The sequence below is a fragment of the Geotrypetes seraphini genome, chromosome 3, assembly GCF_902459505.1.
Source record: "Geotrypetes seraphini chromosome 3, aGeoSer1.1, whole genome shotgun sequence".
Lineage (NCBI taxonomy): Eukaryota > Metazoa > Chordata > Amphibia > Gymnophiona > Dermophiidae > Geotrypetes > Geotrypetes seraphini.
Genome location: NC_047086.1, coordinates 408,326,159 through 408,354,128, shown reverse-complemented (window position 1 = coordinate 408,354,128; position 27,970 = coordinate 408,326,159).

Below are 27,970 nucleotides of genomic sequence, written 5' to 3'. Positions count from 1 at the left end.
TGCTGCAGTCCGTCTCATTTATGGCCTCAAGAAATCAGACCATGTAAGCCCATATTAAAAAAAAAACTACACTGGCTGCCTGTGGAAGCAAGGGACATTTTTAAGTTTGCTTGCCTTTGCTTCAAAACCATGACAGGTTCATCCCCAACCTATCTGTCTCACCAATTTGAATTCCCAGGTACAACTAATACACGCAGTACCTACTTGGTCGCTTTTCCATCCCTAAAGGGCTGCACCTACAAGAGATACCTCGACAGAACACTATCATTCCAAGCAGACAAATGGAACAAATGTCTAACCTACTTCATCTCAAACACACTTTCGTACCAAACTTTTAGAAAGTTAATAAAAACAAATTTCTCTGACCCTACTTCAACCTGATGTACTTCCAAAACACTTCCAGATAAACCTGACTAAACTTAATATGCCAATGTAATTTTGAAAATTCTCTGTAATGTCGCTGTCTATATACAGTCTCTTCCCTTGTAAACCGCTTAGAACTGTTTGTGGTATGGCGATATATAAAAATAAAATTATTATTATTATTAATTCCATCAAATGATATAATAAATACATATCCTTTCTCCCCACTCATCCTTTCATACAGTATAAAGATAAGCAAAAGTAATACAAATGATCAAGACCAACATATTACAATCAATTAATAATTTAAAGACATATCCCCCCTCCCTCCACCCCTCCTGGATGTGTATAATCAAAGGGCTAAAACCAATAATTAATCTATACAAAATTTTGTCAATGGGTCCCAAACATCCTTAAATTTCTTATAATGTCCCAATTGTATTGCTCTCACACGTTCAAATTTATAAATTTGGCACAAGGATTCCCACCAAAATTTTAGGGGGTCCTTTTATCAAGCCGCACTAGTGGGGTTAGTGCATCGGACATTTCATCACACGCTAATCCCCGCGGCCGGCTAAAAATCTAACGCCTGCTCAATGCAGGCGGTTTAATGCGCGTTAAACCCCTACCGCAGCTTGATAAAAGGACCCCTTAATGTCTGCCATGTAGATAATAAAATTCTATTGTCCTTAAAAATCCTAGGTAACTTGATACTTAAAACATGACACAATCTCAAAGGAGACATGAGTTGTCATTCTAAATAAAGCCAATCCGGGAGATGTTCCATGAGCTCAGGAAGGATCCAATACATACCCTGACACAGTATATACCTATAAAAGTTTGGGAAATTTACCCCACCCGCCGCAATTGGTTTTTGTAAAGATACTAAAGCAATTTGAGCAGTTTTACCCAGCCAAATAAATTTAGTAAGAATACTATTTAATTTCTTATAAAAGGACTCCTGAAAATAAACTGGCAACATACCCATTTGGTAGCAAACCACAGGCAAAATCATTACATTACATTAGTGATTTCTATTCCAAGTATACTCTTGGTTTGAAGGATTCCTAAAACTCAGAACCTACAGTGTAAAATCAAACAAAGAAAAGTCAGAATCCTGGTCAAACCCCTGCGGCGTACCACAAGGATCTCCACTATCCCCTACCCTCTTCAATCTCTACACTGCTTCTCTAGGAACGCATCTGGACAATCTAGGCATAACCACCTATAGTTATGCTGATGACATCACCATCCTCATCCCATACGATCATTCTAAACCTACCATGACAGACAAACTTCACCAAACACTTGAAACAGTCACAACCTGGATGAAAAATCACAAACTTAAACTCAACCAAGACAAAACCAAATTCATCCTTCTCGAAAATGACAAGGTCCAAACCACAACCAACCTAGATATAAACACAATCAAATATCCCATCCAAACCACCATAAAACTACTTGGCATGACCATAGACAGATGCTGCACTATGCAACCGCAAATAAATAAAACAATTCAGAAATAATTCGCAATCATGAGAAATCTGAGACAAGTCCGAAAATTCTTTGAAAGAACACAATTCCAACTTATAGTACAATCCCTAATACTAGGTATATTGGACTACTGCAACATCCTCTTCCTTCCTTGCCCTGTAACGACGATTAGACAACTCCAAACAATCCAAAATACAGCTTTGAGACTCATCTACTCATTGAGAAAACATGACCACATCACTGAAGCCTTCATCAACTCACATTGGCTTCCAATCCAAGAAAGAATCCAATTCAAATTCTACTGCATATTATTTAAAACCCTACACGGAGACAGCCCATCATACATGAACAATCGCCTCATCCAAGCACCCACTACCAGACACAGAAAAACGCACTCCCCATTCATACCCCCCCCAATCAAGGAAGTAAAAAGAACAAAACTACATGACGGCCTCCTAGCCACTCGAGCCGCAAGGCTGGACAACCAGATCTCCAACCTTCTGATGACCACCCCAGACTATAGGACGTTCAGAAAAGAAATAAAAACCATACTTTTCAAAAAATTCCTGAAGCAGCAATAACATCACGACCTCTTAGTAACTCTAAAACTGACATTTGATCTACCCATTACCGCACTAATAATAACAAAAGAACCTCCACTATGACCACCTATTAATTCTTTTACAAACCACCTCACCCTCAACAACCCGTTAAATGTTTATAAGATCTACAACTTACCTCTCTAGCTAATCATTGTAACTCTGTTTTTTTAAATTAACCTTTTGTAATCCGCCTTGAACCGCAAGGTAATGGCGGAATAGAAATCCCTAATGTAATGTAATGTAATGTAATTCCGCCATTACCTTGCGGTTCAAGGTGGATTACATATGAATTGTCAGGACATTTAGAGGTACATAAGGAGTAGTCTGGACATTTTCTAAGTTGCTAAGGATTGGAGAGTATTGCAGGTGATGCTTGAGATAGATCTAACTGTGTTAGTTTGGTTTTATGTATTTTTTGAATAGTAGGGTTTTTGTTTCCTTTTTTTAAGGTTTTGTAGTCTGTGGTCGAGATCAGTAAGTTGGAGAATTGGTGGTCCAGTTTTGCTGCTCGAGTGGCTAGGAGGTTGTCGTACAGTTTTTTTCGTTTGACGTTTTTGGTTGGAGGGTGAGTGAATGGTGTGTGGGTTCTCCTGTGTCTGGTTGAGGTGGATTAAATTAGTCGGTTGTTCCAGTAGGCTGGGCTGTCTCCATTTATGGCTTTAAAAAGTAGGCAGTTGAATTTGAAGAGTACTCTCGCTTGTATTGGGAGCCAGTGTGAGTCATGGTATGCCTCTGTGATGTGATTGTATTTCTTCAGCAAGTAGATAAGTCTTAGGGCTGTGTTTTGTACTGTTTGTAGTTGTTTAATCATGGTTGCTGGGCAAGGGAGATATAGTAAGTTGCAGTAGTCTATTATACCTAGGACTAGGGATTGTACCACGAGTTGGAACTGTTTTCTGTCGAAGAATTTTCGAACTTGCCTTAGGTTTCTCATGACTGCAAATGATTTTTTTAAATTGTTTTGTTGATTTGTGGCTGCATGGTACATCCTCTGTCTATCAGCACTTCCAGGAGTTTTAAAGTGCGTTGAATGGGGTATGAGATTGAGTTTATTGTTATGTTTGTTATGGTTTTACTATTTTCGAGAAGGATGAAGTTTGTTTTGTTGGGATTTACTGTTAGTTTGTGTTTTAGTTTGGACTCTCCCCCACCAAGATAGATGTAATGGGTTCCATTGCTCACACATTTCTGAGACCTTTAGCAATAAGGATTTTTCATTTACTCTCATTGTATCTTCCAGTGTTTTTTGAATCCAAATACCTAAATATTTTATACCCTCTTCTTTCCAAAGAAAAGGGAATGAGACAAATAATCCTTTTGGACAGTGTACATTTAGCGGAAGAACCTCCGATTTACTCCAATTTATTTTATATCCAGAAAATTTTCCAAATCGGTCAATCAAATCTAGTAAATCTAGTAACCCAATAAAGTTGGAGGATTCTCCCCTCCCCACCATTTTTAATGAACCTTCTGTCATTTACTTGGATGTGATCAGCTGTTAAGCAAATTAAGCAAAAACACAACAGAGACGAAGATCCAGTAAGAACTGCGAGGGGAAATGAAAAGTACATTTTTTTCTTAAAGTTTTATTGAGTAATAACTTTCTTTAACTGTCTTAATAATTTTATTTAACTTTTAATATGTAATTTGTGTTAAATTTAGGTCGAGTATTGATCCAGGCTGATCTTGCACAATCTTAACTATTTCGCTCTTGCTCATTAGTGAGACGTCTGAGCCTATATTTCAGCCACCAGCTTTTTGAAGTTGGGTGAATAATTGCGTGAGGGCCATTCTCAGGGAATCCTGGAGATGTTCATCTGTCATGTTGGAATGTTGTGTACTTTGTCATTTTCAGATGGGAAGATGCAGATTCACACAAACAGGAGTGTACAGCTTCACTGCATCTTCTCAAGTTGGGAAATTTGTCTCTAGGCACTAGCTTCCAAAATGATTCTTGCTCAGCAGGGGTCATGAGAAAAATATCATTTTTAAGGGTTAATATTGCATTTTCAAGAGATGGCTTGTTCAATGAGAAATTTTTACTGATAGCAATCGCAGTTTCTTTAATGTCCACATCTACTTTGAATGGGTATGACAGGCACTCCACAACTGTTCCAAATTTTTGGAAGTCACAGAATCTATTTTCGAATTCCCGGATAACAGAACAGATTTCTGTCACATACTTCTTGTTCTGAAAAACAAAATTTGGATATTGTCCCAGATAGTCCCACGTATTAGGAAAATGATGAAAAGTGTTGTTTGCAAGTCAGTCATCATTAGCTCAAATTTGTTCTTGTAGGATGAAACTGTACTCATCATCTCACCCATGCATTTGTTTTTACAAGGTATAAAGTCATACAGCTATGCAGACGATATCATCATCCTCCTGCCTTTCGACCAAACCACCCCCAACACAACGAACAAACTATACATTGCACTAGAAACAGTTTCAAAATGGATGAGAGACCACAAATTAAAACTGAACCAAGACAAAACCAAATTCTTACTTCTAGAAAGAAACAAAACCCCAACCTTAACAAACCTAGAAATAAACTCCATTATATATCCCTTACAACCCAACCTAAAACTGCTGGGAATAATGATAGACAAAGGCTGCACCATGCAACTTCAAATCAGCAAAACGGTTCAGAAGGCATTCGCAACCATGCGCAACTTAAGACAAGTCTGAAAATAATTCAACAACGAACAATTCAAACTCATAGTATAAGTGCTAATCCTAGGACTCCTGGACTACTGTAACATACTTTACCTGTCATACCCTGCCAACATGCTAAAACAATTACAAACAGTCCAAAATACAGCCCTAAGACTAATATACTCGTTGAAAAAATACGACCACATTACCTAAGCTTTCTAAGACTCACACTGGCTCCCAGTACAAGCATGCATACAACACAAATTCTACTGCACCCTATTCAAAGCCCTAAATGGAAATGGACCAAGCTATCTGAATAACCGCCTAATCTGGAAAAACACATCCAGACCAAGGAGAACTCAAGCACACTTTACCCACCCCCCAATCAAAGGCATGCAAAGCGAAAAAATATATGATGGTCTACTAGCCACCAGAGCAGCAAAAATAGACCACCACCTCTCAAATCAGCTGACCTTGACGCCCAACTACAAATAATTCAGGAAAGAACTGAAAACCATACTATTCAAGAAATTTGTCAAATGATCTAACTAAACCGTATCAACCATTCCCAGATCCCGACGCATACTATAGCTTTTTTTTTTTTTTAAGAAGCGCCATCTCCGGATCAGACCTTCGGTCCATCAAGTCCGGCGATCCGCACACGCGGAGGCCCTGCTAGGTATACACCTGGCTTATTTTATATCCAACCATATCTTTATATGCCTCTCTCAAGGAGATATGCATCTAGTTTGCTTTTGAAGCCTAGGACTGTCGATTCCGCAATAATCTCCCCTGGGAGAGTATTCCAGATGTCAACCACTCTCTGTGTGAAGCAGAACTTCCTGATATTAGTCCTGAACTTGCCCCCCCTTAGCTTCATTTCATGTCCTCTTGTCCGTGTCAAATTGGACAATGTAAATAATCTTCTCTGCTCTATTTTGTCGATTCCTTTCAGTATTTTGAAGGTCTCGATCATATCCCCACGCAGTCTCCTTTTCTCAAGGGAGAACAATCCCAGTGTTTTAAGTCGATCCTCATATTCCAGTTTCTCCATACCCTTCACTAGTTTAGTTGCTCGTCTCTGCACCCTCTCCAGCAGTTTTATATCCTTCTTTAGGTAGGGAGACCAATGTTGGACGCAGTATTCCAAGTGGGGTCTGACCATTGCCCTATAAAGCGGCATTATAACTTTCTCCGATCTACTCGAGATTCCTTTCTTTATCATGCCCAACATTCTATTTGCCTTATTTGCCGCTGCTGCGCATTGTGCCGACGGCTTCAGGGTCCTATCTATCAGTACACCCAGATCCCTTTCCTGTTCACTTTTTCCCAGAGTTGCACCTGACATTCTGTACTCGTATTCCTTATTTTTACTGCCTAAATGCATTACCTTGCATTTCTCCACGTTGAACTTCATCTGCCATTTCTCCGCCCATTTTTCTAACCGACACAAATCGCTCTGGAGTTCCTCACTGTCCTCCTGCGATCTGATTGCCCTGCAGAGTTTTGTGTCGTCTGCAAACTTGATGATCTCACTGGATGTTCCGTTTTCCAGGTCATTGATATAAATATTAAAAAGGATCGGCCCAAGTACCGAGCCCTGGGGTACACCACTAGTCACTTTCTCCCAGTCGGAGAACTTCCCATTTATGCCCACTCTCTGCTTCCTGTTTTCCAGCCATTTGCCTATCCATCTTTGTATATCTCCCTCTATGCCATGGCTTTGTAGTTTCCTGAGAAGTCTTTTGTGTGGAACTTTGTCAAATGCTTTCTGGAAGTCCAAGTATATTATGTCCACCGGCTTTCCACTATCAATTTGCTTGTTCACGGTCTCAAAGAATTGGAGTAAATTCGTCAAACACGATTTCCCTTTCCTGAATCCATGTTGACTGGGTTTCATCAAGTCGTGTATGTCCAAGTGCTGAACTTTGCTATCCTTGATCAGTGATTCAATCATCTTGCCGGGGACAGACGTAAGACTCACAGGTCTATAGTTGCCCGGTTCTCCTCTCGATCCTTTTTTGAAAATTGGCGTGACGTTCGCTTTCCTCCAGTCGTCTGGTATCTGACCAGTTCTGATTGACAGGTTTGCAAGTTTTTGCAATAACTCTCCGATTTCAACCTTCAATTCCTTCAAGACTCTCGGGTGAATTTCATCCGGTCCAGGGGATTTGTCACTTTTAAGTTTGTCGATCTGGTAGTATATCTGATCTAAGTTCACTTCAACTGTGGTGAGGCTGTCCTCTATTTCTCCTGTAAACAGTTTCTCCGCTTCAGGTATTGTTGAGGTGTCCTCATTCGTAAAGATGGACGCAAAGAAGGAATTTAGTTTGTCTGCGATTTGTTTATCTTCCTTGATGTACCCTTTTCTTCCCATGTCGTCCAGGGGTCCCACTGCCTCTTTTGCAGGTTTTTTCCCTTTCACGTATCTAAAGAAGGGCTTGATGTTTTTGGCCTCCTGGGCTATTTTTTCCTCATAGTCCTGTTTTGCATCCCTCACCGCCTTGTGACATTTCTTCTGTTCATCTTTATGTTTGTTCCAGGCTTCAGTTGTCTTCGTGCATTTCCATTTTTTGAAAGAGTCCTTCTTTTCTTTTATGGCTTCCTTCACCTGTATGGTAAGCCATGCCGGTTCTCCTTTGCCTTTAGTTCTCCGATCTTTGGAAATCCTTGTCTATTCCTGGGAAATTGAAGTCTCCCAATATAACTACATTGCCTGTCTTGCATACTTGTTTGATTTCCTCCATCATTTCTGAGTCCTGGGGGACGATAGTAAAGGCCAATTTTTGTATCTGCGCCATTGTGACCAGGAATTTTGATCCAGAGGGACTCCAGCTTCTCTTTCCTGTCTGTTGTAATCATTCCAACAGAATCAACCTTGTAATCTCCATGGGAATGCCCAGGCTAATTTCTTATTGTAAACTGCCTAGAACTGAAAGGTATTGGTGGGATAGAAGACATCAATGTAATGTAATGTAGTTCAAGGTTCATATCACTTAGTTCGCTTTTAAAATCAGCGAGAAATGCCAGATCACATAACCACTCCTCATCTTCCAACTCTGCTTGGTCATCTCCCCTCTCCTTTAAAAAACTTCTTATTTCATTCAGCAATTCATGAAATTTGTGTCTACTTAGCCACCTTACATCTGTGTGCAAAATGATTTCCGCTGCCCCTTCATCAAGAGTAAGATTGAAAAGTCGTCTTTGAAGTGATCTTCCACAAACTGAATTTACAATTTTGGAAAGTGATGTCCATGACAGTCTTTGTATTGAGTCTCTTGCTTGCCAAAACTTGCTGGTGAATGATGCAGTGGTAAGAAAGGAAATTTGGGAAGTTGTCATGCTGTCTACAGAGGTCTATGAAACCCTTAACCTCACCTGTCATTGCTCTTGCTCCATCAGTAGTGATAGAAACAAATCAATGCAATGGAAGATTACACTTTGTCACAAAAAATGGAAAGAACTGAATATTTCCTGATTGGTAGTTCTCCCTTTTAAATAAATTATTCCAAGTAGTTCTTTAACACTGAAGTTTTAAAAAACCATCTGGATAAAGACTAGTAACTGGGTTATGTCTCTTATGTCTGTAGATTTATCCAGTTGGAGTGAGAAAACAACACAATTTGAAAATGTAAGGATGGTCGTGGCCCCCACAATGTGAGGTTGTAGGGGTTATGTTAGGTGCCCTTACAAATGCCAGGTCCCGAGTTCAATACCGTCACAGAAGATTCACCAGGAAGTAGACTCAAATAAGAAGCACAGCCGAAGGTGATGGCATAAAGAATATATTATAGAAATAGGCTTACAGAAAAGCAATATTCATAAGCATTAAAATTAAGCATTACAATTAAGCAGAGAGCAAAGCAGTTTCCCTGCCTTACAGAGTCCAGAAGGAAGCGTGAAGTTCCAGGGAGAGGCAGAGAAAGAGAGAAAAGGAGGATGGGGGTGATGATCTAAGCTTCGGGATCCCAAGATAGAGAGAAGGGATAGAGAGATAGATAGATCCATGTGTGTTGCAGAGAGGAGGCTTTTATAGCTTGGAATCTTATTCTGAATATAGAAACTATTGTATTTCCCAGTATCTTTCTGTTTAGAATTTGTAAACTGTTTGAAACAATGGTTAGTTTAATTGATAAGGAGGGTGTGATACTTGCAGGCATGGTAGATGGGATTAGTCTCTGGCTTCTTTGTCCCATTCAAGCAGCCTATCTTCTTGATAAATAATCCAGTCTGGCTGGATGCTTAATGTATGTGAATTATGTGCAGGAGCACAGAATTCTGCATCAACATTCCAGAGTCAGATTGATATAATTTCCCATAAGCCTTTGCTGACATTGGTTAAAGCAGTGGTCTCAAACTTGCGGCCCGGGGGCCACATGCGGCCTGCCAGGTACTATTTTGAGGCCCTCGGTATGTTTATGATAATCATAAAAGTAAAATAAAACAGTTTTTTGATCATGTGTCTCTTTAGCTATAAATGACAATATTATTAAGACTTAGCCAAAAAGAAAGACTTATAAAGTATAAAGAGTTTTACTTCATGCAAAAATTGTCATTTCTTTAATAAGACATCGACTATTTTTTCTGAGGCCCTCCAAGTACCTACAAATCCAAAATGTGGCCCTGCAAAGGGTTTGAGTTTGAGACCACTGGGTTAGAGCAACCAAAAATGCTGATTGCTAGCAATGCTAGGGCTGACAGAAACATCCTCCAACAATTGTTCAGTTGTGTCTCCACACATCTTTTCTATTTGCCGCACAATGGTGTTTCTTGACAATTGTACATCTTATAGCAGCTATGATCTCTTTCTTATTTTTAAATCCTTCAAAAGATTGTCAGCTGCTTCAAGAAAACAATCTTTTACAAATTCCCCTTCAGTGAACGGTTTGCATTTCTTTGTGATCAGGTTGCTGACCTTGAAGGATGCTAAGGTTGCATTAACCGAATGTGACCTTGGCTTCACCATCAACTGTTGCTGAGTAGCCAATTTCGATTTAAGTTCTTTGAGCTTCAGTTTACGAATTTCACTTTTGGGTGGAAAATCAGCATCAAACTTATTGCTATGCAGAGCCTTATAATGACGTTCCAGATTAACCTTTTTGACCATGGGCGTTGCAAATTAGACACTTGTCTTTCACCATGATGAAGAAATAGTCCATTTCTCATTCATCATGAAAGTGGTAGGTTTTGCTTTTCTTTGGAACACTCATCTTCGTTATACTGGGGTGGCTGGATGTAAGAAGGCCAAATTTGCTAAATTAGTATAAACACTGGCTGAATCTGGTCCAAAACTGCCACTGTCCCAAAGTAATAAAGATCAACAGGAACTGAAGACTTCTGGATGATGTGCAATACAAGGACTGGAGATGCCAAAACCACATATGCAGTTCTAAAAGTAAAAATAAGAATTCATCATACTGGCACCAATAATCAAATACCACCAAACAATCATCAAAAAAACTCAAACACCTGTTCAGCAAACCATAAAAAAATCAAATACCACCAAACAAGTTCAAATACTACCACATGTGATTTAATAAATTCTGCACACAGTGTAGAATCAACACAAAGGCAAGGCGAAATAAAATTGCAGTGTCAAATCAATGCAAATACTAAGCGAAATAAAATTGCAGAGGCAAGCAAAGTCACGGTGGTTTGAACCAATTCGAAGGCAAGTTAGAACAAAATTGGAAAAGCCCACCAAAATCACCAAATTCTTGACACTGTTGTGTCTGCCCGAAAACATTGAATTAAAGCGAACCATAAAGCAACCAATGATCAGCACACGACACAACTAATACGATAAGTGTATTCAGGTAAAGCCCGGGCAAATGGATATCGCCCAGTATATAACATACTTCTAATGGGTGTTGAGGCAGGGGCAGGAATGGGTGATTCTGAGAGGCAGGAGACCAGGTATGATACCGGGCCTGTGGTGTATTGTCACAGGGTACAGGCGGCAGCCACCTGTGGTACCCATAAACTATTGGCACAAAAACAACAAACTCCCCCAATATACCTGCAAAGGATCAGCAGTGGCGGCAAGCCTTCAGCCGATGACCTGCCGGCACGAGCTCTCTCCTAGCGACGTGGTGAGCTGCTGGAGAGATGGAGCCAAGTGGGGCTGGCGATCTACCTCTGACCCCTCCGCGATCTACAGGTAGATCACGATCTACCTGTTGATCACGATCTACCTGTTGGACATGCCTACACTATATCAACCAGCTCACCTTTATCTACATGTTTATTCACACCTTCAAAGAAGTCAAGCATATTTGTGAGGCAAGATCTCCCTCGGCTAAACCCATGCTGACTCTGTCTCATTAAATCATGTTTGTCTACATGTTCCACAATGTTATTTTTTATAATTGTTTCTACCATTTTGCCTGGCATCGAAGTGAGGCTTACCGGTCTGTAATTTCCCGGATCTCCCCTGGAGCCCTTTTTAAAAATCAGCATAACATTGGCCACCCTCCAATCTTCATGTACTACAGAAGATTTTAGCAACAGGTTACAGATCACTAACTGCAGGTCAGCAATTTCATATTTGAGTACTATCAGATGTACACTGCTATACTCTGTAAATCGCTGCCTGCGCAGTTTCTCTTTATTGTGAACCGCCTAGAAGTCGCAAGATTGTTGGCGGTATATAAGAATAAAGTTATTATTATTATTATTAGTAGTAGTACCCTAGGATGTATACCATTCGGTCCTGGCAATTTATCACTTTTTAACTTGTCGATTTGGCTTAGTACATCATCGAGATTTCTTTCAGTTCCTCCACATCATCACCCTTGAAAACTCAAACTATAGTTATGTGATGCCCAGCAGCGAGAACTGGAAACAGAAGAGGGAACCCACAAGAAGACGAGTCCGATGTAAGCCAACACCAGGATGAGAGAAAATGGATGGGAATGAAAGACACGGACCTATGGCTGGAGAGATGGACTTACACCAGGGACACAGACCTGCGGCTGGAAAATCAAGAGAAGATAGAGAGGACAGCAATCGTCGTGGGGGACTCCATCATCAGACAAGTCAACAGCCACATAGCGGGAGGAAGTCTGGATCGGCTGGTGACCTGCCTACCAGGAGCCAAGGTAGAAGACATAGTGAGCCGCATCGACAGGATCATTGACAGTGTGGGGACGAACAACATGAGCAACAGGAACTACAACAGGGAAGTACTAAATGACCAGTTCTGGATGCTAGGAAGGAAGCTGAAGACCAGAACGCAGAGGATAGCATTCTCGGAGATCCTGCCAGTACCCAGGGCCGAGAAGAGGAAGATGGAGCTGCAAGCAGTCAACACATGGATGCAGATCTGATGTAAGGAAGAAGAATTCCACTTCGTGCGCAACTGGACAACGTTCTGGGGGAAAAGCAAGCTATTCAGGAAGGATGGACTCCACCTCAGCAGAGGCGGAATAAGGCTACTTGCAAGCAACATCAAGAGAGAAGTTGAGAAGTTTTTAAACTAGGAAGAAGGGGAAAGCCGACAATCAACCGAGAGAGAGAGTCGATGGTTCGGGAACCAGTATACCCGGAGGATACCATGCAGGAAGATAGAGGGGAAGACTCACTGGATCATAAACAAGACAGATCGAAAGGGACACAAGAGGGAAGGAAATGCAAGAAAGAAACAGGCCGCAAACTCAAGTGTATGTATACGAACAAAAGGAGCCTAAGGAATAAGATGGGTGAATTAGAAGCTATGGCACAAAAAGATAATGTGGACATCATCGGCATCACGGAAACATGGTGGACTGACGAAAACGTCTGGGACACTGTGCTACAGAGACAGAGTGGCTCAAAAAGGTGGAGGCATTGCCATATACATCAAAGAGGGAATTGAATCTACTGGAGAGAACACGCCACAACAGATGGATAAGTTAGAGTCTCTATGGGTCAAAATTCTAGCAAGAAATGGACTGGAAACGAAGATTGGCTTCTACTACCGACCCCCAGGGCAGTCCAAAAAAAATTGATGGAGAAATGACGGACGAGATTAAATGCAACTGCAAGGGAGGCAATGCACTTATCATGGGTGACTTCAACTATCCAGGGATAGACTGGAACCTAGGCACCTCCAGCTGTGCTAGGGAGACCGAGTTCCTGGATGCTGTAGGCGATTGCTTCCTAGAACAACTTGTCAAGGAAAATACAAAAGGAAATGCAATTCTGGACTTAATTTTAAATGGATTATGAGGACCGGCACAAGGTGTAGAAGTAGAAGGGATGCTGGGAAACAGCGATCACAACATGATCCTCTTTGACCTGGACGCAGGGGTGAAACATTGGTCCAGAACGACAGCCATGACACTGAACTTCCAAAAAGGGAATTATGAAGGAATGAGACTCATGGTGGGGAAGAAGATTAAGAAGAGGATAAGCACTGTAAAAATGCTAGAGCAAGCTTGGGCCCTTTTTAAGGACACAGTCACTGAGGCGCAAAATCTATATATATACCATGTATCGACAAGGGATCCAAGAGGAAAAAGAACAAGGAACTGATGTGGCTCATTGTAGAGGTGAAGGAAGTGATCAGAGACAAGAAAACTTTGTTTAAGGAATGGAAAAGGTCATGAACGAACGAAAACTGGAATAAGCACAAACAACATCAACACAGGTGCCAGAAGGCGGTAAAAGGGGCCAAAAGAGACTACGAGGAAAAAATAGCCAAGGAGGCGAAAAATTTCAAGCAGCTCTTTCAATATATTAAGGGGAATCGATCTGCGAAGGAAGTGGTGGGACCGTTGGATAACCATGGAATAAAGGGAATGCTAAAGGAGGACAAAGCAATTGCCGACAAACTGAACACATTTTTTTGTGTCTGTATTTACTGAAGAGGATATACACAGCATACCGAAACCCATCAGGCTATATGCTGGAAACGAAGATGGGAAACTAACAGGGTTGATGGTCAATCTAAAAGAGGTATGCAGGCAGATCGATAGGCTTAAGAGCAATAAATCCCCAGGACCAGATGGCATCCATTCAAGGGTCATCCAGGAACTGAAAGGGACTATAGCTGAACTGCTTCAATTAATAGCCAATCTGTTGATCAAATCGGGAAAGATTCCGGAAGACTGGAAGATGGCGAATGTTATGCTGATCTTCAAAAAAGGTTTGAGGGGAGATCCGGGAAACTACAGACCGGTGAGTCTGACCTCAGTACCAGGAAAGATGGTAGAGGCGCTGATAAAGGACCGCATCATTGATCACCTTGACAGACATGGTCTGATAAGGACCAGCCAGCACGGTTTCAGCAAAGGCAAATCTTGTTTGACGAACTTGCTGCACTTCTTCGAGGAAGTAAACAGGCAGATAGACAAGGGCGACCCGGTCGAATTTGTATATCTGGATTTTCAGAAGGTGTTCGACAATGTTCCACATGAACGACTATTTCGGAAAATTGCGAGACATGGAATCAAGGGTGAAATACTCACGTGGATTAAAAACTGGCTGGAGCATAGGAAAGAGAGAGTGGGGGTAAATGGACAATACTCGGACTGGAAGAGCATCACTAGTGGGGTGCCACAGGGCTCGGTGCTTGGACCCGTGCTCTTCAACATCTTTATAAACGATCTGGACATTGGTACGACGAGTGAGGTGATTAAATTTGTGGACGATATGAAGTTATTCAGAGTAGTGCAGACATAGGGGGATTGCGAAGATCTGCAACGTGGCATAATCAAGCTCGAGAAATGGGCATCGACATGGCAAATGAGGTTCAACATGGATAAGTGTAAAGTGAGGCATGTCAGTAACAAAATCTCATGCACGAATACAGGATGTCCAGGGCAGTACTTGGAGAGACCTCCCAGGAAATAGACTTGGGAGTTCTGATTGACAAGTCGATGAAGCCGTCCGCACAATGTGCGGCAGCGACAAAAAGGGCGAACAGAATGCTAGGAATGATAAAGAAGGGGATCATGAACAGATCGGAGAAGGTTATCATGCCGCTGTACCGGGCCATGGTGCGCCCTCACCTGGAGTACTGTGTCCAGCACTGGTCGCCATACATGAAAAAGGACACGATACTACTCAAAAGGTGACTAAAATGGTTAAGGGGCTGGAGGAGTTGCCGTACAGTGAGAGACTGGAGAAACTGGGCCTCTTCTCCTTTGAAAAGAGGAGGCTGAGAGGGGATATGATCGAAACATTCAAAATACTGAAGGGAATAGACTTAGCAAATAAAGACAGATTGTTTACCCTTTCCAAGGTAGGGAGAATGAGAGGGCACTCGCTAAAGTTAAAAGGGGATAGATTCCGTACAAATGTAAGGAAGTTCTTCTTCACCCAGAGAGTGATAGAAAACTGAAACGCTCTTCCGAAGTCTGTTATAGAGGAAAACACCCTCCAGGGATTCAAGACAAAATTGGACAAGTTCCTGCTAAACTGGAACGTACACAGGTGAGGCTGGACTCATTTAGAGCACTGGTCTTTGACCTAGGGGCAGCTGCGTTAGCGGACTGCTGCGCACGATGGACCACTGATCTGACCCAGCAATGGCAATTGTTATGTTCTTATGGTAGAGAGAAAAGCACTGAAAATGATATAAGGGAAGGGATAACTTCCCTATGAGAAAAGGCTAAAGCGGCTATGGCTCTTCAGGTTGGAGCAGAGACAGGTCAGGAGTGATATGATATAGGTCTATAAAATACTGAGTAGAGTGGAAAGGGTACTGTAGATGTGAATCACTTATTTATTCTTTCCAAAAATACTAGGACTAGGGTGCATGCGATGAAGCTACTAAGTAGCTTTAAAACAGAATGCAGAAAATATTTCTTCACACAATGTGTAATTAAATTCTGGAATTTGTCGCAGGAAAATGTGGTGATATCAGTTAGCTTAGCAGGGTTTTAAAAAAAGGTTTGAATAATTTCCTTAATGAGAAGTCCATAGGCCATTATTGAGATGGCTTAGGGAAATCTAGTGCATATTCTGAGGATAAGCAGTATAAAATCTGTTTCACTATTTTGGGTCATACTAGGTACTTGGGACCTGTGTTGGAAACAAGATGCTGGTCTTGATGAACCTTCGGTCTTTCTCAGTATGGCAACTCTTATGTTCTTATGATGACACAAATGGCAAACTATTGTTAAGCTATATAGCTGCCATTGTTTAGCTCCCTCAGTAAGGCCAACCCACAATCCCTCCTCTGGAAAAGCTTATGCACAATCATCTTACCATACCCTACTTACACGAGTCCCCAGAACTCAAGGAAAGCCCTTCAAATATTACACTGTTCCGATAACACCAATATACCATCTCGTGATAGAACAAAACATAGAAAGACCTTAAAAAATATATAGAACAAGGGACTCCAGATCAGCAACAATGATATGAAGGCAAAAAAACGAACAAGAAGTCAAACTTGCATATACGGCATGTCAAGGATTTCTGGCCATTGTGAGTATGAAAATGAAGAACCAACTGAAGGGCAAGAGAACGGAGACTTTGACCCTGTGAAATACATGGCAGACACTTGCAAATAGAGATACGAAAAGCAGGAGAAGAGGCAGAGCAATGTGGTTGGTGTGTATTCACCTACAGAGTGGGATGAACTTGTGATGGCAATATTACATTCAAGATATCAGAGATGTGCATTTCCCAAAGCTGACATCTTCCAAATAATACATTCAAAATAAAATACTTTTGGGAGAGAGAGGAGTGCGTACTGACTGGAGAGGAGGAATCCGATGATTTTGGTGTCCTCTTATCACCTGTTCCCGAGTGCCTCTTGTTGATGTCACTGGAGATAAAATCTCGCTGCTTCCTGTGGTGTGGCCAAAGGGGCGTGCCCCAAGGGGCATGCCAGGCTCCTTGTGAGCCCCTTTGGAGCCTCGGTGGAGCAAAGAATAAGTTCAGATTGATTTAACTGTTACTTTTGAATATGGGGAAACGTAAGGTGAAACCTAAACTGTTATCATCAAGTACCCCCATCTTACCAGGCCCTATAGAAAGACTTCTAGTAATGGCTACGAAGCCTAGCTCTTTGTCTCCTATTGCAGGAATCTCCCCCGGGTCAACCCGTCTTGTGCTTCTCACCTGGGGAGACTCTTCCAAACGGTAGTTCTCCCATAGGTGAGAAGCCGGTTTCAGACCAATCTTTATATCAATCACAACTGGAATTCCCATCAATGGATAATAAGCTTCAATCAGTTGAATTTCCTACTAAACTTTGTCTAATGAGGATATACCTCAGCATATTACACTTTTGGATGTATGGAAATGGTTAAGAGGTCTGAATCATTGTTACACAGTCCAGTACAACAGCTTTGTGGTTTTTCAGATCAAATAGTATCTAAAATGAAGGTTATGGATGAAAAAATTAATGCTTTAGGAGTAGTAGGAAAGAAACCAGAATCTCAAATAAGTTTATTGCAGCAAACCAGTACCTCAGCAATTAAGGATAGCCTTTGGTTGCATAGGCAATGTGAAAGAATGGAAAATCATATGAAAGCTTCTAATTTGAGAACATTGAATTTTCCAATATGCCCATTAGTCAGCGGTGATAAGAGGTTCTACAATGAAGCAATGCTGAAACTATAGTATTGAACAGATGTTTCTGTCTCCAGTTCATCAAGAGGGTGGCACTGCTACAGGATCTGAACAGAAAAAATATTCATTAGAAAATTTAACTGCATTTCTTGAAACTACTCAAAATCAAATTTCTGAACATGCTACTCTCCTGGTCACTTTCTCCTTGGAGAATGACAAAAGTATTGTTTTGAATAAAAATTTCTTGTTTTGTGGTCAGAAATTGCAAATGTTTCCTGATGTCTGTAGAGTCACCCAACCTAGGCAGAAACAATTTTGTCAATATAAATCTCAAGTTTTGTCCTTGGGTGCAACTTCTTTTCTAAAATATCTGGCCAAATGTGTGATTACGTAGTTAAATCTTTCGTATTCTTTTTTCGAGCCTAATCAGTTAGAAAGATTCCTGTTAGATAAAGAGGCGGATGTTCAAACTAAGACCTAAACCTTTTGTATTACAGACAATATTTAAATATTGTTCCTCTCTTTTCCTTGATATGGACTTTAATTGCTTTAGAATAGTGTATGTATTATGTACTGTTATAATTAAATAAAAATATTTATTTAATTATAACAGTACATATTTAATTATAACAGTACATAATACATATAGTATTCTAAAGCAATTAAAGTCCACATTAAAAAAAAAGGATCCAAGATGGCACACAGATCTCTTTGCTGAGTGGCTCATCTCAGGAGCATTCCCTGTGAATTCTTTGTGGCATTTCCAGAGAAACAATTTACCTGCCGAAATGGAGGGGCCGTAGTGCTGCTGGAGCTTCGCGGTGTTCTGGCCCATCCAATGTCGGCAACATAGAGAAGCTCCTGCATCGAATGCAGGATATCACCATTAACGGGTGCTAGAATATATGTCTGTGTGTCTTTATTTCTGTCTCTCTCTCCCTCCCGCTATCTGTCTCTTTCCCTGGCCCCCTTTGTCTGTCTTTCTGTGTCTCTCCCTGTCCCTTTCTTCTTTTCTTTCTATTTGTCTCTCTCCCCGCCTCTTATGCAGCAGCATTTCTCTCCCACCACTTCCCTGTGCAGCAGCCACAGCAGGATTCCCTCCCCCTCCATTTCCCTCCCCCCCACACCACTGTCCTGTGCAGCAGCAGCGTTTCCCCTACCCCCCCTTTCCCTTCCCGTGGTCTGGCCGGCTCCCTTAGTCCCTTACCGCCCCCCCCCCCCTTCCCTTCCTGCGGTCCCGACTAACCTTCCGATTCTCTACACACGCTGCTTCTACTGAAGGCCCCTAAGCAGCAGTGTGTAGAATGCTGCAGACGCTGCTCGAATCAGAAGGTTTCAGGACCCGCAGCCCTTGCCGGACCCGAAGCGAGCTCTGGGTTTGTTTGGTTTTTTTTACGCGGGCCCAGCCGGAGCAGGAGGAAAAGCCTGGAAGGCAGCAATTAAAGTCCGTTCCGGCCCCCGCTGACGTCACCCTGGCCAGTTCACATCCTTAAGTTCAGACTGCAAGAGCCGCCGTGTCCGACAGGCTCCGCGCTGCGTATGCGCACTCCTACCTGTGGGTCCCTACAGCTCACAGAAAACGGGAGCACGCAGGTGGGAGTGTGCATGCGCACTTAGGGATTTATTATATTAGATCCTTCCCTTATATTCACTTCTCCCCTTTTTTTATCTATTCCAACTGTTTTCCAGCATTGCCTCTCTGAGTCCCTGTCTCTAGGCTTATCCCACATCCAGCATCTCTTCTCTCTGATTTTTCCCTGTCCTTTCTCCTCCCTTCATCCTAAACTCCACACTGGTTCCCTTTCTTTCCTCCTGCATCTCTTATCCTTCTGGTCTGGCATATCTCCCTTGCTCCCTCTGATCTGTGTCTTCCCCTCTGTTTCCCCGCCCCGCATCTCTCGCCCTTTCTTTCCTTCTTCTAATTCAGTCTGTCTCTCCCTACTTCTTGTCTCCTCTTCAAACCAGGTACAGCAAGCCCTCATATCACCCCCGACCAAGTCCAGCACATCCCCATGCCCTCCCAGCTCCTTCACTCTCTATCCTCTACCCAGATCTAGCACAAGCTTCCTCCTGTCCCCCACCTCCTTAGTACCTCCCCCCCCTTCCAAATTTGCCTGGTTTACCAGCAACAGCAGCAATTAAGGGAGTCTGCCACTCACTGGGGCCCTTTCATTTCCAGTGTCCTGTGCTTGCTGCCTCTGCTAGTGATCCAGGTAAGTCTAGAAAGCTGGGCAGGATGGGGGGATGAATTAGAGATGCTCGACCTGTGACCTGTTTTTACCATCACTGTGCCCTCCCTCCACCTCCAGCCCCCCACCAACATCCCAGTCAAGCAACTGTCCTTCCAAATTGCCTGCTGTTCCCCTTTTCCCTGCCTCTACCTTCACTAGTCTTACAAATGTGGCCAGCGACTTCTCGACACTGCGTTCCACCCCTGAGGAAACAGGAAGTTACGTAAGAGAGGATGGGATACAATGCTCCACCCCTAAGGAAACAGGAAGTATGTAAGAGAGGATGGGACGCGGTGCCGAGAAGTCTCCGGGGGAAACAGCAGAGCAGTGTTTGTAAAACACTGTGACTGACTATTACAATAATTCAGCACTTAGGAAACCCAACAGGAAGTTGCTCTAGGGCGCAGTCCATAAAAATACCAAACTTTAAAAAAAAAAAATTAAAAATTAAAAAGTGCCACGGTCGGATCCTTAAGAGCAGAAATAACGCTAAAACCAATTATCCATCTGACGCCACTTAAACCCTTTCTTTCGTTAAAACCACTTTCGGCCCCAAAGCTTAAGGGAGCCTCCAAAAATTTTTTCCTATTTCACCTAGTTATTGTTTCGTATGTGTCTGACCCTTGATCTGAAGGGAAACCAGACGATAACGACAGATGAGGCCTGATGCGAATGCTACCAAAAGCAGCTCCTAAATAAGTTCCAGGGGATGAAGACAGAGTCGGCTGAAACATACCAGCAACAAAGCGTCGGAAACACCGAGCACCACCATACACGTTTTCTCAAGAAAAGCCTGAAAAGGTAAATAAAGAATCACCAAAAACATTGCAGAGAAAGCCGCGCCATCTCGCAGGGCATCCTGGGAACGCATAGATTAACTGGCCCGAAGCCTCCCAGCTTGACGAAGGTGGGCTTGGTGAGATGGTGTTCGACGATTGGGTCAGATAGCCTGATGACGTCATCGCCTGGGCCAATCAGTGACTTAGGGGGAGTTTTATTGGACGAGTTTATGTTCTGACCCCTACAATTGATGGCGCTATTTTTCTTGTATGTTTATAATCCCTGAAGCTATCTCAGCACTTTCTCTATTTACAGATAACTAAACGCTGTCTGTCTATAATTAAACCCACAATTAGCCCCAGCGGGGCCCCAAAAATTGTTTTGAATTGTTTATGTTGCTGGGGATCCAACGCCAAAATGCCACAATCCGCCCCTTTGCCAATGCCACCAAAAATAGTTCCTACAAAAGTTAGAGGGAGAAGAACACAAAGCCGGCTGAAACGCAGCCGCATAATGCAGCGACCACAGACAGACACGAATTCTCGACAGAAACTGAAAAGATCGGTAAAAGAAAGGCCGAAATGTTTAAAAAGAAAGCAACACCATTTCGCAGGGCATTCTGGGTTGGGGCAACCCTCCCAGCCGAGACCAAGAGAAGTACGTCTTCCTTTGGGCACAGAGCATGTGCAGTTCAATATTGTGCCTTTACCGGTGCCCTAGGTAAGGGCAGAGCACATGCGCAGTAGCGATAGGAGCTGTGCTGGGGAAAGCTTCTCAGTACAAGAGCAGGATAACGTGGGCAAATGGTGCTTCCTAGGATGTGTTAGGCTGCCATCTGTTGGCCCTCTCAAGAAACTGCATTTGGAGCCCTTTAAATCCACTTGGCATGTCCTGCAAGTGCTGTGGCCTAAGCGATCACCTCGGTAAAAGAAGTGTTACATGCAAAATTGCAATTAGGAGTAGCTGTAGTTCAGGATAGACTGGAGAGCTTGTGCAAAGTGCAACAATTCAGCTGATGGGCAGCTTCCAATGCCTTTGTAGGTTACATAGAACAGTCTGAGCAACGGTCCGTTTAGCCCAGTGGCCAATGCAGATGCCAAGCACCTGTCAAAAACCACCAGCTACTAGTAGAGAGGGGCACATTCCGATTCCTGCCTCTGAGCCCTACTATTTAAAATATGGCAGTAAATCTCTTGCCTGTGATTCCAAGAAGGTGCACCAAGAGTAGAGAGTGACAGGGGGCAGTCTTAATTTTCTTCCCTGGGTCTCCCCACTCAAAGCAGAAACATGATTTCATGCTTTTTATGAGCCTAGGGCATTGCAAATAAACATTTTATGTACACACAGGGAAGTTGAAAAGCATGCCATACTCTGCATGCTTTCCCTACTTATTCACATGTAGTTTATAGCACTGTGAATAAAAGTCAGATACTGGTGCAGCTTAAAACAAATACTGCTCCCCCCTTTATGAACACCACTCTTTTAAAAAAATGGGATAGTACTTCTGTTACTCATTGTTTTATGCACTCCAGGGAATTAGGTATATTTAAAAAAATCAAAAAATGTACAACATATTGAACAGATTGATTGATAGGCTCAAGAGTGATAAATCCCCGGGACCGGATGGTATCCATTTGAGGGTCATCAAGGAACTGACAGGGACTATAGCTGAAATGCTTCAGCTAATAGCCAATCTGTTGATCAAATCGGGAAATATTCCAGAGGACTGGAAGGTGGCGAATGTTACACTGATCTTCAAAAAAGATTCAAGAGGAGACCCGGGAAACTACAGACCAGTGAGCCTGATCTCGGTACCGGGAAAGATGGTAGAGGCGCTGATAAAGGACTGCATCATTGATCACCTGGATGGACAGGTCTGATGAGGACCAGCCAGCACGGTTTCAGCAAAGGCAAATCTTGTTTGACAAACTTGCTGTACTTCTTCAAGGGAGTAAACAAGCAGATAGACAGCGACCTGGTCAACATTGTATATCTGGATTTTCAGAAGGCGTTTGACAAGGTTCCACATGAATGACTACTTTGGAAAATTGTGAGCCATGGAATCGAGGGTGAAATACTCACGTGGATTAAAAACTGGCTGGAGCATAGGAAAAAGAGAGTGGGGGTAAATGGACAATACTCGGACTGGAAGAGCGTCACCAGTGGGGTGCCGCAGGGCTCGGTGCTTGGACCCGTGATTAAATTTGTGGACAATACGAACTGTTCAGAGTAGTAAAGACACTGGGGGATTGCGAAGATCTGCAACGTGACATAATCAGACTCAAGGAATGGGCATCAACATGGCAGATGAGGTTCAATGTGGATAAGTGTAAAGTGATGCATGTCGGTAACAAAAATCTCATGCACGAATACAGTATGTCTGGAGCGGTACTTGGAAAGACCTCCCAGGAAAGAGACTTGGGAGTTCTGATCGACAAGTCGATGAAGCAGTCCACGCAATGTGCAGTGGCGGCGAAAAGGGCGAACAGAATGCTAGGAATTATTAAGAAGGGGATCACAAACAGATCGGAGAAGGTTATCATGCCGCTGTACCAGGCCATGGTGCACCCTCACCTGGAGTACTGTGTCCAGCACTGGTCGCCGTACATGAAGAAGGACATGATGCTACTTGAAAGGGTCCAGAGAAGAGCGACTAAGATGGTTAAGGGGCTGGAGGAGTTGCCGTACAGTGAGAGACTGGAGAAACTGGGCCTCTTCTCCTTTGAAAAGAGGAGGCTGAGAGGGGATATGATCGAAACATTCAAAATACTAAAGGGAATAGACTTAGTGGATAGGGACAGGTTGTTCACCCTCTCCAAGGTAGGGAGAACGAGAGGGCACTCTCTAAGATTGAAAGGGGATAGATTCTGTACAAACGTAAGGAAGTTCTTCTTCACCCAGAGAGTGGTAGAAAACTGGAACCCTCTTCCGGAGTCTGTCATAGGGGAAAACACCCTCCAGGGATTCAAGACAAAGTTAGACAAGTTCCTGCTGAATCGGAATGTACTCAGGTAGGGCTGCTCTCAGTTAGGGTACAGGTCTTTGACCTGAGGGCTGCCATATGAGCAAACTGCTGGGCATGATGGACCGCTGGACCACTTGTCCAGCAGCGGCAGTTCTTATGTTCCAATATTCTGCAAATATATGGAGCGTTCATGAAATATAAAAAAACCCAAGAAGAGGAGAGCAGAAAGGACTACAAGGTGAAACTGAAAGAAGCCAAGAGAGAGATACGTTTGGCGAAGGCACAGGCGGAAGAACAAATGGCTAAAAATGTAAAAAAGGGAGATAAAAATTTTTTCAGATATATTAGTGAAAGGAGGAAGATAAAAAATGGAATTGCTAGGCTAAAAGATGCTGGGAACAAATATGTGGAGAGTGATGAGGAGAAAGCAAATGTGCTAAACAAATACTTCTGTTCTGTGTTCACAGAAGAAAATCCTGGAGAAGGACCGAGATTGTCTGGCAAAGTTACACGAGAAAATGGAGTAGATTCTGCGCCGTTCACGGAGGAGGGTGTTTATGAGCAACTTGAAAAACTGAAGGTGGACAAAGCGATGGGACCAGACGGGATCCATCCCAGGATACTAAGGGAGCTCAGAGAGGTTCTGGCGAGTCCTATTAAAGACTTGTTCAACAAATCTCTGGAGACGGGAGTGATTCCTGGGGATTGGAGGAGAGCGGATGTGGTCCCTTTTCATAAAAGTGTGCACAGGGATGAAGCAGGAAACTACAGGCCGGTGAGCCTCACTTCAGTTGTTGGAAAAATAATGGAAGTTTTGCTGAAAGAAAGGATAGTGTACTTCCTTGAATCTAATGGGTTACAGGATCCGAGGCAACATGGCTTTACAAAAGGTAAATCGTGCCAAACGAACCTGATTGAATTTTTTGATTGGGTGACCAGAGAGCTGGATCAAGGACATATGCTAGATGTAATTTACTTGGATTTCAGCAAAGCCTTTGATACAGTTCCTCATAGGAGGCTGTTGAACAAACTTGCAGGGCTGAAGTTAGGACCCAAAGTGGTGAACTGGGTCAGAAACTGGCTGTTGGACAGATGCCAGAGGGTGGTGGTTAATAGAAGTCGCTCGAAGGAAGGAAAGGTGACTAGTGGAGTCCCTCAGGGTTCGGTGCTGGGGCCAATCCTGTTCAATATGTATGTGAGTGACATTGCTGAAGGGTTAGAAGGAAAAGTGTGCCTTTTTGCAGATGATACCAAGATTTGTAACAGAGTAGACACCGAAGAGGGAGTGGAAAATATGAAAAAGGATCTGCAAAAGTTAGAGGAATGGTCTAATGCCTGGCAACTAAAATTCAATGCAAAGAAATGCAGAGTAATGCATTTGGGGATTAATAATAGGAAGGAACCGTATATGCTGGGAGGAGAGAAGCTGATATGCACGGACGGGGAGAGGGACCTTGGGGTGATAGTGTCCGAAGATCTAAAGGCGAAAAAACAGTGTGACAAGGCAGTGGCTGCTGCCAGAAGGATTCTGGGCTGTATAAAGAGAGGCGTAGTCAGTAGAAGGAAGAAGGTGTTGATGCCCCTGTACAGGTCATTGGTGAGGCCCCACTTGGAGTATTGTGTTCAGTTTTGGAGACCGTATCTGGCGAAAGACGTAAGAAGACTTGAGGCGGTCCAGAGGAGGGCGACGAAAATGATAGGAGGCTTGCACCAGAAGACGTATGAGGAGAGACTGGAAGCCCTGAATATGTATACCCTAGAGGAAAGGAGAGACAGGGGAGATATGATTCAGACGTTCAAATACTTAAAGGGTATTAACGTAGAACAAAATCTTTTCCAGAGAAAGGAAAATGGTAAAACCAGAGGACATAATTTGAGGTTGAGGGGTGGTAGATTCAGGGGCAATGTTAGGAAATTCTACTTTACGGAGAGGGTGGTGGATGCCTGGAATGCGCTCCCAAGAGAGGTGGTGGAGAGTAAAACTGTGACTGAGTTCAAAGAAGCGTGGGATGAACACAGAAGATTTAGAATCAGAAAATAATATTAAAGATTGAACTAGGCCAGTTACTGGGCAGACTTGTACGGTCTGTGTCTGTGTATGGCCGTTTGGTGGAGGATGGGCTGGGGAGGGCTTCAAAGGCTGGGAGGGTATAGATGGGCTGGAGTAAGTCTTAACAGAGGTTTCGGCAGTTGGAACCCAAGCACAGTACAGGGTAAAGCTTTGGATTCTTGCCCAGAAATAGCTAAGAAGAAAAAATTAAAAAATTTAAATTGAATCAGGTTGGGCAGACTGGATGGACCATTCGGGTCTTTATCTGCCGTCATCTACTATGTTACTATGTATTTTAATACTTAGCTTGCCAGTCCAGTATGTTTCTGTTGGCCATGTAAACAGTGATATTTCGGCAGCACCAAGCAAAAATCTTGAGGTTACTAGTAACCACAAACCTTAGGGCTCATAATCAAAAGATAACAATGTCAAAAAACAGGCCTAAGTCGGCACTTGGACGTTTTTGACTTATGATCGTCCAAGTGCCGATAATAAAACTGGGTTTTGCACGTATTTAAAAACTACCTAAGCTTTCATGGTGCCGCTGAATGACCAAAGCTAAACAGGGCAGGGAGGAGTGTCGAGGGTGGGAGTTGGGCAGGACATGGGCCGACTTAGACTTAGTCGTACAGCATGTATAACCGAAAGTTTTACAACAGAGCCTAGACGGAACATGGACCTTGTAAAACATGGTCTAAGTCACAAAAACCCACCTAAAGTCACCAGATAAGCATTGCAAACACATAAAACAGATCCCCACATACTACCCCAATGATCACCGACTCCCTTCCCCCAACCCCAGAAAAATCATAATCACATCTTTAAAATTCAGCCTCCAGACCATTATCACCTGGCAGCCTGGCATAGAAAAGCCTAGTCGTCCAGCACAGAGGCAGCTTAAGTCATCTTGGGGGTGGGTTAGGGACTCATGGAAAGGAGGACCCATGCCCATAAGCACCTGTAATCACTGCATTGATACTTAAACATGCGCACTCCCCTATACACCCGCAAAACCCTTTTTTACTGGCTTATAAGTGACTCCTGCAGCCATAAGGTCTATTGGGGTGGTAGATAAGTGGGTCTAGGGGATTCTGGAGGTGGTTTGGGGGCTCACCATGACCTATAAGGGAGCTGTAGTGAGGAGACACCATGACACCCTTTTTGTGAAGTTCACAGCAGTGATTTGTAAGGTATCCCACTATTTAGGTGGCATGTCTGGGTGTTCAGCCCATCACTTTGCAGACTCCTCTCACATCCAACAGGGCTTGTTCTAGGCGTTTTGGACTTGGATGAAAATGTGGTATAAAAATAGATGATTTAGCGGCTTGGACAATCAGATCAGCAGGACAAAACAAAAAAAAATTTTGGATTTATTTTTCAAAAATGTGTCCTAGGCTGTTTTTTTACTTTGGCCAACTTGCGACTTAGACGAAAACAGATTTAGACGTTCCTTTCGATTATGCTCCTCTTAGTGTTTTTGGTAGGTTGCCAAATGGCCATCAGGCTTCAGCTCTGCTAGCCCTTAATAAGGGGCTGTTACCAAAGATTAGGTACAACTAATATATAATATGTGCTTGGGAACCAGGAACGTCACAAGTCACGCAGACATCCATTGAATCAGATACAAAACTAAGCCCTCCAGGATGATGAAAATACCCACTGTACCTGAATGAAACTTGCCTTCAGCTATTACTGAGCAAACTGTGAAGTAATACAGAGCACTAAAAATGTCGCCCCGGACCTGAAGAGCAATTCTACCAATACCATCATAGCAGTAACATCCATGAGTCACGTAACAGGGACCTACTTAGGAAAACACAGCACCAAACACTACAATGTGTACTAGAACATCAATAAACCTACTGAAAAATTAAAGAGGCCAGATCAGTACAGATCCATCCTGCACACGTCTCTTTCAAATGAAGAGAACATAGAGAGACCGCCCATTGTTAAACCCCTGTGCCATTCCTCCCTGCTCTGCCTGGCTGTCATCCACCTGTCTCTCCCCTCCCCTGCCATCCGTCTCTCCCACCTACATTGTTCCCTCTTAGCCAGGGATGCAGACGTGCAAGTCATGATGTGTTCTGAGCAGTGATTGGTTTGGGCTGGTCTGGCTCATGGTGAGCGGGTGGGGGGGGGGGGAGAGGGAGGCACAAAGACTAGCAATTTTTGAAAATTATTTCAAATTATATTTAAAAAATTGAGAAGTTCAATTATTTCTATTGAACTAAAAAGAAATATTTTTTAAAATGTACATAAATGTGTCACACTGCATAGAATGTTTTTTTACACCGGAAAAAATGCCGCCGCCGCCCTCCCCCC